The sequence below is a fragment of the Chiloscyllium plagiosum genome, unplaced genomic scaffold, assembly GCF_037043375.1.
Source record: "Chiloscyllium plagiosum isolate Xiang-an unplaced genomic scaffold, Cpla_swu_hap1 HiC_scaffold_53X, whole genome shotgun sequence".
In the NCBI taxonomy this organism is placed as follows: domain Eukaryota; kingdom Metazoa; phylum Chordata; class Chondrichthyes; order Orectolobiformes; family Hemiscylliidae; genus Chiloscyllium; species Chiloscyllium plagiosum.
In genome coordinates, this window is record NW_028270191.1 from 12,803,798 (window position 1) to 12,815,902 (window position 12,105).

Genomic DNA, 12,105 nt, shown 5'->3' on the forward strand with positions numbered 1-12,105 from the left:
AGTATTTGATTTTGTTGCTTTTGAATGTTCTCAACATTTTGGTATATATTAACATTAGATTCTGATGTAGCACAATCAGCACAGAGAAGTGTTGACATTTTTGAATTCGAAGAGCACGATCTTGATTGGATCGGATTGTTGAGTTGAACATTGCATCAGTTCACACGTTAAGTAATTCATGCTAAATATTTAGTTGAATTAGATTTTGCTTTGTCTCGGCTTGTTGAACTCTGCATTAGGTTCTGACAGAACTGGTTCCTTGCAAACTGCAGCCAGCCACCAAATGAATGTAGTTGAAGACAGTTGCTAGCTCCATTGTGAGCATGCTCTGTGAAAGTGAGATGACTCCTGTTTATTTTTTGGCTTTATTAATAATTAACAATATTGAACTACTGAACCTTGAAGGACCATGATTTTTTTTTTTCTGTTGCTTAAATCATGAGCTGAAACTAATTTAAAAGATGTTCTGGAAGAGCGTTTTTTTGCTGTGTTCATTACTATTCCTACTTCTTTCCTGTGATACTAGTAAATGTTAACCTATTAGTCACAGAAACCAGATTGTATGCTTGAGGCTTTGAAGTTCAGAATTTATTTTGATTTGATTTTTACTTTTGATTATTGTTGTTGCATGTATCCAAGTAGAGTGAAAAGTTTTGTTTTGTGAGCAGTACAGGCAGATCATAGTAAACAAGTTCAATCAGACCATAGGGTGAACAGTGCAAGGCATACAATGTTATGGTTTACAGGAGGTGTACAAAAGCAAAATCTGCATTAGATTTGAAAGGTCAATTCAGCAGTCTCAACAGCAGGGAAGAAGCTGTTCCAGAACCTGTTGGTGCATGTGTTTAAGCCTTTGTGTCTTCTGCCTGACTGGAGAGGTTGGAAGAGATCATAATCGGGGTGGGAAGAGTCTTTGATGTAGGCTGGTTTTCCATGGCAGCAGGACGTGTAGATGGAGTCAGTGGATGGCAAGTTGGCTTGCATAATGGACTTGGGCTGTGTTCACAACTCTCTGTAGTTTCTTACGGTCTTGGGCAGAGTGATGCACCCGGATAGAATGCTTTGTATGGTGCATCTTTAAAAGTGAGTGAGGGTCCTTATGGACATGCCGAATTTCCTTAGTGTCCTAAGGAAGAAGCGTTGTTGTGCTGCCTTGACCATCGCATCCACAGAAGTGATCCAGGATAGATAGTTGGTTATCAACACTCTCGACCCTCTCCACCTCAGCTCTGCTGATGTCGTCCTCCTCCTTTCTTACCGATGTCAATGATCAATTCTTTTGTTTTGCTGACATTGAGAGATTGTTAACTTTGCATCACAACACCAAGCATTCTATCTCCTTCCTGTATTCTGTCTCATCATTCTTTAAAAACAAAACTGTGGGCATCCTTCTAAGAATGGGAGGGTGGTGCACTGATAGTATTGCGCACACAGAATGCGTGATCTCCCTTATACAAAGGCAAGAGAGCAGAGACCGTTTCTGTCTCAGCTGGGGCGAAATTGTTAGACCGTGGATATGTATCTCTCCACAGTCAGTTGAAAAATGACTTTGGAAAGATCCTTGGGATCTGATCTTGCCCACTTCTCCCATGCAGGAGTGGTGCATCATATTTCATTGGATCACCTTCAAATCATTTTCAACCAATAACGATTGGTGGTGTTGGCCAGTGGTGCCCCTCTTGCCATGTGAATATATTTAGGGTTACCTTTCTTGTCTTTGCTATATTGTAAACTTCTCTTGGAGAATGAGAATTAAATAAGGAACTTGATGTCAGTCTTGATCATGCTACAGCTTATGGCGATGAGGGACTAGGTTTTGCGCAACATATCACTCGTTTATTTCTAGATAAAGATCTGGATTTAGTTTCCCCAAAGTGCTGATTGGGAGGCTAACCCTGATTCTTTTCAGGTATATCGACTCGGAGTTCGAACTCCATTAGGTTACTGCAACCTTTTTGTAAATAGAGGAAGATTTGCAGAGATTTTCAAAAAGGCTTGGTTTGATTTGGAACATTGATGTAAAGCCCAGACCCTTCTCTGTTCCAGCACAACACTTGTAACTAGTGGACAAATTTGATACTATTACTCAAGTTTGCTGGTGCACCTGATTTCTCATGGTCATCCCTCTTTGTGGCAACACTTTGTTCTCTAATATTTTGTCTAATCATGGGGAGTTTTGAAAAAAATATTCATTCATAGCATGAGTGTCATTGACAAGGCCCATATTTGTTGCCCCTTCCTAATACTTCTTGAGGAGGTGTGAGAAGCTGCTGTCCATATGTTAATGATGCATCGATACATAGGGAGTTCTACATTTTGACCCAGTGCCACTGCAGGTAATGGTAATATGTTTTCTTGTCAGGATGGTCAGTGACTTGCAGGTGGTGGTGTTCTTGTGCACTTGCTTCCCCTGAGGCCATGGGTTTGGAAGGTGCTACTGAAGGAGTCTTCTGAACTGCTGTATTACATCTTGTAGATTGCTGTGGTGAGTACAATGGTATGCTAGTGATGGAGAGGATGTCAATCAAGCAGGCTTTTTGTCTTGGATGGTGTTGAGCTGCTTGTGTTGGGGCTACGCTCATCCTTCCTGAAGAAGAGCTCATGCCCGAAACGTCGATTCTCCTGCTCTTTGGATGCTGCCTGACCTGCTGCGCTTTTCCAGCAACACATTTTCAGCTCTGATCTCCAGCATCTGCAGTCCTCACTTTCTCCTACACTCATCCAGGCAAGTCGGGAGTATTCCATCACACTCCTAACCTGTGCCTTGTTCTTGGTGGACAGGCTTTTGGGGAATCAGGAGGGGAGTTACTTGCCGCAGGATTTCCTGGCTCTGAACTGCAATTGTATCCGTGCTCACTTATATTTTTAATCAACTTGTTGTGACACATCTCTGAAGCAGGTGGGACTCAAATCTAGGTCTTCTTGCCCAGAAGCGTACTGCGCCACAAGAGCCCTCAAAAATCAATAACCACGAGTCCATCTGTATTTATGTGGCTGGTCCAATTCAGTTTCTGGTTGATGGTATGTTGATAGTGAGGGATTAAGTGATGGTAATACTGTTGAATGTCAAGGGGAGATTGTTAAATTTGGAGATCATCATACTTTACCATTGAGATATGTATATTAATTCTCATTTATTAAACTGAAACCTTCCTGGCCCTCAACTGCTGGCCAGTCTTATGAACATATTCTACTGATGCATTTGGGGAGGGGGAATCCCATTAGTAAAGACTGAAGCAGACTTGCTGGAGAAAAGCATCCTTTGGGAACATAGAGAAAGCATAGACGAGAAGTTGGCCCTGGCTGACCTTGACATGAGGTCAGTCTCATTTGCTATACTTTTGACCAACTGTGTGTGATATTAAAAACAATATTCTTTGGGTGTAAATGCTTCCTTGGTATCTGAAAGTGCCCATAACTCCACTGTTAATTGTCTAAAATGTAAAATATGTCAAAAGCTTAGCTTGTTGGTCAGGCCTGTGTCACACAATATTGTCTTTGAGAGGAGGCTTTATTTTCTGTATAACCAATGGTTTTATCTGAATAAAGAAATACACAAAGCAGGCCATTTGGCCCAACCATTTCATAACTCCCTTTCATGCATGCAGGCAAGTCTCCTGTCAGCTAATTCTAGTTCCTTCACCCTCCTATTTCTCTAGATTTCCCCTTGACTGCTATTGGTTTGTCATTCTTGCCACACTCAGATCAATGATTTAATGTTTGTTGAATTTGAAGTGCTTTTTACCTGCAAGTTTTACAAAGAACCAAGGAGCTTCTGTAGACCCTCCAGATAAATTCCATAGTGAAGTATTTTTATGTCCAAGCCCCCCAAATCTGATGTTACTGTCTTGCGGCACTGAGGTTTTTTTTTGGTTTGAAGATTTTATGGCATGTTAAAAGAGGGCACGGATTTTTGTGTTGCTCTGTGCTCGCTCCTGTTTGATAGGAGAAAAGTTGTGTCCGAAGATGTTCAGGTGCAGGCTGATTCGTAGATATAATATGGGAGGAGCTCATCCAGTTGGTGTTTCTTTGCACCTTTTTACATTCTCACTGTTCCAGTCCTGCTCTTGAGAGGTTGCCATATTCAAGCCATTTGACATACTTTGGAATGGTAACAATTTTGTAGTGAGGAGTTATTAAGGCAGAGGAACATCTAATGGGAAGCTGTTGCTTTCCACAAATGGGAAAGTCTGTGAACAGTGCTAACAGCAGCTGCTGTGTCAGTTTGAATGAAACATTTTTTAAGTGCACAGAGAAGGCTCTGCATTGATTTTCGGCAAATCATCTCGTGTGGACTAAAATAAGCACAGGAAGGAATAGCTGTGCACTGTGACGCTCTGACAAAAAGGAACGTAGTGTATCTGTATCTGTGAAGTGTTCAATTTTGGCACGGCTCCCGGTGACCTCTCATTCAGCAGCTGGACGAAGTCTGTTTCTGAGCTCCTCGAAAGAACAATTGTCTTGTCATAGTGCTAATGGGGGCATTCTCAGAGTGGAGGGTTTGGTGAGCTGGATGCTTAGCATGTAATGATGCAACTGATTTGAATAAGGAAGACTCCCTTTTTTGTAAGCACAATGTCCCTTCAATATAAGGCTTCACATAATGCTGTGGTGAGTTGATTTAAATTTTTAGAAGCTCTTCTAGTTGTTTGATAATGCAGCTGACACTGGTTTGTTTTCGAAATTTTAGATGCAGTATATTAAGGCAGTGTGAAATATAGATCCTTTTTTATCCTTGAATGTTGGAGCAAGCTGTTGAGACATATTTTTCTGTGTCATCCACAGTAGAAATTTGATTAACATTTTAAAATGTGGCATGCCTGAAATCCACAAAATGACATGTATCGCAGTGAATGTTATATGAGAGGCACCTGGTGTTAAGATATTGCACATTGCTGTATTGTTTTATATATTGTTGTAGGATTGTCTCTTTCCCTGGTTCACTTTTCTCTTCCCTTCTCTCATTCACCTTTCTCCCCAAGTTGCAAGCTTGATTATCTGGACGTTGTGACAATACTTTCCTCAGTGCGTATTCGTTTTTAATGAAATGCCAGATGTGTACCAGTACCAAATGCTGACTGACTTTTAAAGCTGCTCGGTTATGTGTTTTTGTAATGTTACTGAGTACCATTTAAGCCTTGTTAAAGGACATCCATGTGAAACTTGCAGCCATTATATTCCATACTTTTCTTTCTATTTCAGGTGGAGTAAAGTAAGTGTCCAGCATCTCTCACTTCCCAGTGATACATGATCAGCATCTGTTAGTGCATAAGGAAAATCATGTTCTATAATTGGAACCGAAAAAGGCCTGCTTTGTCTTAGGGTTGTTGTTAATTTAAAATAATGGGAACTTCCCAGTAGCATTTGTGCAAAGGAGGTTAATTGTCATTTATTTATGTGCTGATGCATCAAAAATAGGTGACTGTATTTTGTATCTATTGTGTATTTACAGCTAGAATTAAAATTGCTTTTTGCATTTAAAAAGTGTTTTAAGTACATTGGTAAGGTATACAAATCCAACATCTTTCTTTACAAATGTGGCACAAGCATACATATCATTTGTAAGATGCCCATATTGTAAAAGTCTCCTCCATAATAGAAATGTTTGAGGATGCAATCAGCCCTGTTGTTTTCTTCTTTAAAATGCAGTAGTGGAGTATAACAGTGTGACTGCAGTTGCAGTACTATGGGATTATCAGTCCTGTGTCTCAAACACTTTTCAGTGTTTCTCACTTGCAAGTGAATGCAAAGCTGTAAAAAAGGATGATGTTAATATACTGAGGTACAGTAAAAGTACAGTTTGCAATTCTTAATTGCTTAAGCAATCCAAAGTGTGGTTCAGTCAGGCTGAGTTTTTCATTGACAAATATGGTCCCCTTTCAGTAATAATCCATAAGTGTTCATTGTATACTTAAAAGACTGTGGTGTTTAATGCTGTTGATTTAAAGTTACTAAACGATTGTGGCATGTAGTCCTGTGACCATGGAGAGTTTTGTGATTTCTCTATTGTTTGGCATCCTGGGGCCTGAGCAGCTGAAAGGCCATTACTGTATATTGGTCGGATGCCATGTCAGTTTGGCTTTGTAATACCTTTGTCAGTAGCACTGAAGCTTCTGGATGAATTAGTATTTTCTAGATATATTTTCACAGTTCTGCTCAATCTTTGCAATGTTTAACACTGGACTGCAGGACTTTGGTAATTTAAGTTGTTATTTTGGCCTTTTAAGAAATAAGAGAGCAATGCTGTTAGATTTAAGTGCACGGGAATTGACATTTTGTCCATAGCCATCTGCAGTAAAATTCTGTACCATTTTGTTAAAACAAATTAAAACTGTATGGTTAATCTTTGTTTCCAAAAATAAGTGTTCTGTTTAGTATGAATGCAGCTGACTTGTTCTGCAGTCCTGGTTTGTCTTGATACTGTATGGAGTAAGGGTCTCTATAAGTAGGTCACAGCAAGGCAGGCAACTGAATGAACAAAATGAGTGGAAGAATTATTTATTCATGTGTTACAGGGATTTCAACAAATGAATACTAGTGAGGGAAAATTCCAGCTATTAGCTTAAATTATGACCTCCTGTGAGGCTCAGTATCGAATAATGTTCTTGGTGACCCTATTTGTTTGAATATTTCACTTCACTTTTATTAGTGGCTTTGAGGAATGTGTTCTGACACACTGAATAATTAATTAATAGATTCAGATTTTACTTTTTTTTTCACAAGTACCTTCTGGAGTCCTTATTGAGTATAATAGAGACAGTGACATTTGATTCTCTCTGATCTTGTGAAATATCGCAACAGGAAGAATCCCCTCAACTAGTTAATTTAACTGCCTTGCGTTGCTGTAAAGACGAGAGTATGATTGGCCAATGCCAAACGCCAATGAGCAGGGAGCTACCTAGTGGAGAATTGCAGTGAAACCCCTGTCTAAATCCATTGTTATTTTTAGAAAGTGATGGCGTATTGTTTTCAGGGAAGCACCTCCTAACTGTGAGCTCTTGCATCTTAGAAATTTTAATATTCTTCTCAATGAGCCCTGCAAGGATTGCTGCAGCATTTCTGTGTAAAAAGCAGAAATATCTTCTTGAAATTTTAAGTTTATTCATCAAATGTTATGAATGGTGGAGTATTCTGAAGTGTTATGTATTTCTTAAAATCACATCACTTATTATAGCTACACAGCAAATGCATTTTGGACAAATTGTGTAATGAAAGACTATCTTAATTTTATAGGCTGGTTAAAAGCTTTAATATTTAGATGATTTGGTCACCTTCCCGATCAGTTTTCTGATTAATTAATTGCTGTTTTCTGGAGATGGAATGTTGTTATGGAGGGTGGCTTTGAAATATCACCTTGCCGACTCCCTTATTGTCCAACCACATCACATCAGCAGCCTTTCTGCCGTGAGCTGAAGCATCCCACGCTGCCCTGTGGGACTGCTGCTGATTTGTCCTTCTATTGCTTGCATTTCCTTTCACCTGAAATCTTAATGAACGCAAGAGCCAGGCCTGAGTGAAGGGAAAGAGAGCCAGATGACCACAAAAATGGGAAGGAAATGCAAGTAGGAAATGAGACATCAAAGATGAATGGCGTCACCTATGCTGGTTTTCAAAGGGATGCAAATCCTACTTGCACAACTCCGTGAAATAGAGTCGTAGAGTCATATATTGCAAATAGATTCCATGTCTTAGAACAATTGTTATGTGCAGTTTTGAGTCATGTCACACCATTTGCATGTATTGGTCTATGTTATACATATAAACTTGTGATAAAAATGTCTATCATATTGACACAAACAGATGTGTGCAATTGCAGACTGTTTAATGGGCCTGGATGTTCTTGCAGCAGTCTCAGTATGTGCCTACTACTTGTGTGATATTTGATTTCAGAGTTGCAGCGTGTGAATATTTTTTTGAATTTGAAGTAAGTTAAAATTTGTTTATTTACCCATTTCTGTCTGACATTCTGTTGTCATCCTCAGTGTCCCTTCGTTCCTGAAGATGACTGATTATATGCATCGAGTCATCTGTTGTGTGTTCTGATGTGGGCTGTGGAGCCCAATTACAGACCTGCGTGGCTTTCCACATCGTGGTCAAGAATGAATTGTCTGATTCTGGTGGGACTACCATCTTTGTAGCTTGTCTTTTGTGCTTAGCTGCCTGTATTTGCTGTTTGAAGGAAGGAACACCATTACTTAAGATTGTTCTTCAGGCAGATCTTTCCTGTGCATTTTTCTCCCAGTAAGTTTTCTGAGGTTCACCTCAAGGAGTCTTTGTATCTTCTTCTTGGCTCACCTCACGCAGTGTTCAAGTTTAAGTCGTGACTGCCTTCAGAGTTTTTATTGTCAGCCATATATACTGCATATTCACTCCATTTGAGCTGATGGTGGGAATACTTCAATTCAGCCAAGAGTGTGGTGCTGGAAAAACACCGCAGGTCAGGCAGCATCCGTGGACCAGGAAAATCAATGTTTTGGGCAAAAGCCCTACCTGTTGAAGGGCTTATGCCCGAAATGTTGATTTTCCTGCTCCTCAGATGCTGCCTGACCTGCTGTGGCTTTCCAGCACCACACTCTTGGCTCTAATCTCCAGCATCTGCAGTCCTCACTTTCGCCATACTTCAATTCCAGTTATTTCTGCTCTTGGAAGTGCTTCAGTGTTGAGCACCTACCCCTCTCATTTTATAACTGTTAGGCTCCACACAAGATGCATTTAGAACATGTGACACTGTTTAATGTGTCTGGAGTAGGTAGCCTATGTCTCACAGGCATGTAAGAGATCAGGTATTACCACAGCAGTTTTTGTTGTAGCTTTGATACTGTGTTTCCTCCACAATCCGGTGTGTAAACCGGCAAATGCTAAACTTGCTTCAGCAATTGCCACCTCACATTCACCTCAAACCACAATTATCACCCAATTTTCTCCATAGACACCTTGGTATCTTGACCTCTTTCTCTTGTCTTAATACCTGACTTAAAATCAATATCATAGAGGCAGCGTTTCCTGAGTTGAGTAACACCTCTATAAAGTGCCTTGGAATGCTTGGATAATACCCCTTGATAAAAAGACAGGCCAAAGTGCATGACTACCACAATACTGAAAAGCAGCATTATGTACTTGTTTTAGATTTAGATTACCTACAGTGTGGATCAGGCCCTTCGGCCCAACAAGTCCACACCGACCCGCCGAAGCGTAACCCACCCAGACCCATTCTCCTACATTTACCCCTTACCTAACACTACGGGCAATTTAGCGTGGCCAATTCACCTAACCTGCACATTTTTGGATTGTGGGAGGAAACCGGAGCACCCGGAGGAAACCCACGCAGTCACGGGGAGAATGTGCAAACTCCACACAGTCAGTCGCCTGAGGTGGGAATTGAACCCGGGTCTCTGGCGCTGTGAGGCAGCAGTGCTAACCACTGTGCCACCGTGCCACCGTGGGTGAAGAGAAAAATTCCCAGATGGAGGTATTGACTAAAATAAGGAATGCATTCAAGTATGATGCAAAGAGTCAAGTTGTGCTCTTTTTGTTCCTGCCACACTCAACAAGGTATTTTGCTCTTAAGATGAATAGTTTTTGGGTGCTACTTTTACTTTCTCACGTTTTCAACCAATATTTACACTGTTGGGAGTTTGTACATTTTTGCATGGAAAGTTTTCTTCCACAGTTCCTTAACATTATGGAGAGGATTTGGGGGCCAATATGAAAGCCAAAAGTTAGCTCGCATTTATGTGATAGAAGCCACCACACAGTGCTTAAATTACTTTCTGCAATGTAGTCACTGTCACAATGCAGGAAAGGGCATGGAAAATTTGTGCATGACACAAGAAATAAAAACAAGATACAGGCCAAATAATTTGCTTCAGTTATGTTGATTTGAAGAGTGACAGTTAACAAAGCCATGGAGAACGATACAGGAGTTCCCCTTGAAGTAGTGGCATGAGACCTAAGAGGGCGGATTGAACTTTAGTTTAATGTCTTATTCAAAAAGATTGCAACTCTAATTGCATGCAGTATTCTCAATCAGCCCTTGTGTCAGCTTAAATTAGGTGCACAGACTTCTGGTGTAGGATGTGGCCCAGAAGTGAGAGTACTCCCCACTAAGCCATAGTTGACACCCAAGTGTTCCATATCAAATGTACGTCTATTTAAGTTGGATCATGATATGCTCAAAGAAAACTCAACTTGTTCACAAAATCCTTAAAGGGAAATGAACGTGGCTGACACGTCAGTCTAGTCCTACACAATGCAACTGAATTTCAATATGTTCGGAGCAAATGGGCATCTCCAATAAGTGGTACCTGTTGCCCACATTCAAAGAATTCATTCTTAAAAAAGAATGTACAGCTATCTTCATGCATAGGATAACTCCCATTCCAAATCCTGGTGCAGAGCTGCTAATTCTGAACTTTGTATTATTTGTACTGAGACCTACCTGAGAGAGTCTGTAGCTTGATGCAGTAACATTGTGACTACAATATGCAAGAGAGCCAAACATTTTAAACTGATGTAAATCGTATCAGATTTTATATTGAAACAGATGTTTAGCTACAGAGCATCAGCATGAAACTTTTAATAATCTGTGCACCAATAGATAGAAAGAATGGGTGTTGGAAAGAGCGTACTGGATATGAATATGCATGTTTAAGCTATCTCAATCACTGCAGACGTGCATGATCATAGAATCCCTACAGTATGGCAAGAGGCCATTCAGCCCATCGTGTCCATACTGAACCTCTGGAGAGCATCCCATTCAGATCCCCTCCCAGAACCCTGTATTTCCAGGCTAATTCACCTGCTTGCCTGTATATCCCTGGACTCTGGGCAATTTAGCTTGGCCAATCTGCACATTTTTAGACTGAGGGAGGAAAACTGGTGCACCCAGTGGAAACCTACGCAGACATGGGAGAACATACAAACTTCACGGTGAATATTACCCAAAGCTAGAATCGAACCTGGGTCCCTGGTGCTGAGAGGCACCAGTGCTAACCACTGAGCCGTCATCCCCAGCATGGTGGAACATGTATAAACACAATGGCACTTCGTGTCGGTCTGGAAACTAGTGTAATCAAGCTAGCCAAATGGAGTAGTGCTGTTGAGTGACCATTAGCCATGCTAACAAGTTAGGTGCCAAGATGTGTGAAATGCATAAAAGTGGATAAATCCCCAGGACCTGATCAGGTGTACCCTAGAACTCTGTGGGAAGCTAGAGAAGTGATTGCTGCGCCTCTTGCTGAGATATTTGTATCATCGATAGACACAGGTGAGGTGCCGGAAGACTAGAGGTTGGCAAACGTGGTGCCACTGTTTAAGAACGGTGGTAAGGACAAACCAGGAAACTATAGACCAATGAGCCTGACCTCGGTGGTGGGCAAGTTGTTGGAGGGAATCCTGAGGGACAGGATGTACATGTATTTGGAAAGGCAAGGACTGATTAGGGATAGTCAACATGGCTTTGTGCATGGGAAATCATGTCTCACAAACTTGATTGACTTTTTTGAAGAAGTAACAAAGAGGATTGATGAGGGCAGAGCAGTAGATGTGATCTATATGGACTTCAGCAAGGCGTTTAACAAGGTTCCCCATGGGAGACTGATTAGCAAGGTTAGATCTCACGGAATACAGGGAGAACTAGCCATTTGGATACAGAACTGGCTCAAAGGTAGGAGACACAGGGTGGTGGTGGGTTGTTTTTCAGACTGGAGGCCTGTGACCAGTGGAGTGCCACAAGGATCGGTGCTGGGTCCACTACTTTTTGTCATTTACATAAATGATTTGGATGCGATCATAAGAGGTATAGTTAGTAAGTTTGCACATGACACCAAAATTGGAGATGTAGTGGACAGCGAAGAGGGTTACCCCAGATTACAACAGGTTCTTGACCAGATGGGCCAATGGGCTGAGACGTGGTAGATGGAGTTTAATTCAGATAAATGCGAGGTGCTGCACTTTGGGAAAGCAAATCTTAGCAGGACTTATACACTTAATGGTAAGGTCCAAGGGAGTGTTGCTGAACAAAGAGACCTTGGAGTGCAGGTTCACAGCTCCTTGAAAGTGGAGTCGCAGGTAGATAGGATAGTGAAGAAGGTGTTTGGTATGCTT

General features: G+C 41.1%; 1 protein-coding gene across 9 annotated transcripts in view; it reads left to right on the forward strand.

Moving 5' to 3' along the window:
* The window catches only part of r3hdm2 (R3H domain containing 2), a 417,793-nt gene that overhangs the window by 74,933 nt on the left and 330,755 nt on the right, over window positions 1–12,105 (forward strand). Inside the window, exon 1 of one of the 9 annotated variants that reach the window (XM_087985517.1) lies at window positions 4,367–4,611. The exons of the other annotated variants lie outside the window; for them this stretch is intronic. The gene's annotated coding sequence lies outside the window, so the exon portion shown is untranslated. Of the gene's footprint in view, window positions 1–4,366; window positions 4,612–12,105 lie in introns of those variants that run through there. 9 annotated transcript variants of the gene reach the window in all.